This window comes from Nomia melanderi, unplaced genomic scaffold (genome assembly GCF_051020985.1).
Source record: "Nomia melanderi isolate GNS246 unplaced genomic scaffold, iyNomMela1 scaffold0014, whole genome shotgun sequence".
Lineage (NCBI taxonomy): Eukaryota > Metazoa > Arthropoda > Insecta > Hymenoptera > Halictidae > Nomia > Nomia melanderi.
This window is the reverse complement of record NW_027475130.1, coordinates 3,482,886-3,483,840: the sequence shown is the minus strand read 5'-3', so window position 1 is coordinate 3,483,840 and position 955 is coordinate 3,482,886.

The window sequence follows — 955 nt, the reverse complement described above, 5'->3', positions numbered from 1 at the left end:
CCAGGGCCCCCTGCAGATAATTCACTTTGATTTATTGCGCTATCTCTAACACAACCCGAGATATCACCAGATGTATATTGGATTTTTCCCTGACCCTGAGTGCCCGGCCCCATGTTTCGGTGGTTTTCTAGACCCCTGGTGGTCCGAGGTCGATCCCGCTGAACATATTCATGCGCCAGGGCTTCCTGCAGACAATTCACTTTGGTTTATTGCGCTATGTGTAATAGCACCCGAGATATCATCAGATATATGCTGGATTTTTACATGACCTTGGGTGACGGATTCCGAATATCTGTAATTTTCTCGGCCCCTGGTGGCCCGACGTCGTTCCCGCTGCACAGATTCATGCGCCAGGGGCTCCTACAGGCAATGCACTTTGGTTTATTGCGCTATCTCTAATAGCACCCGAGATATCACCAGATATATATTGGATTTTTCCCTGACCCTGAGTGTCCGGCCCCATGAGACGGTGATTTTCTCGGCCCCTGGTGGTCCGAGGTCGATCGCGCTGCACAGATTCATGCGCCAGGGCCCCCTGCAGATAATTCACTTTGATTTATTGCGCTATCTCTAATTGCACCCGAGATATCACCAGATATATATTGGATTTTTCCCTGACCCTGAGTGTCCGACTTCATGAGACGGTGGTTTTCTCGGCCCCTGGTGGTCCGAGGTCGTTCCCGCTGCACAGATTCATGCGCCAGGGCCCCCTGCAGATAATTCACTTTGGTTTAGTGCGCTATCTGTAAGAGCAGCAGAGATATCACCAGATATATATTGGATTTGTCGCTGACCTTGAGTGTCCGACCCCATGTGACGGTGGTTTTCTCGGCCCCTGTAGTTCCGAGGTCGTTCCCGCTGCACAGATTCATGCGCCAGGGCCCCCTGCAGATAATTCACTTTGATTTATTGCGCTATCTCTAACACCACCCGAGATATCACCAGATGTATATTG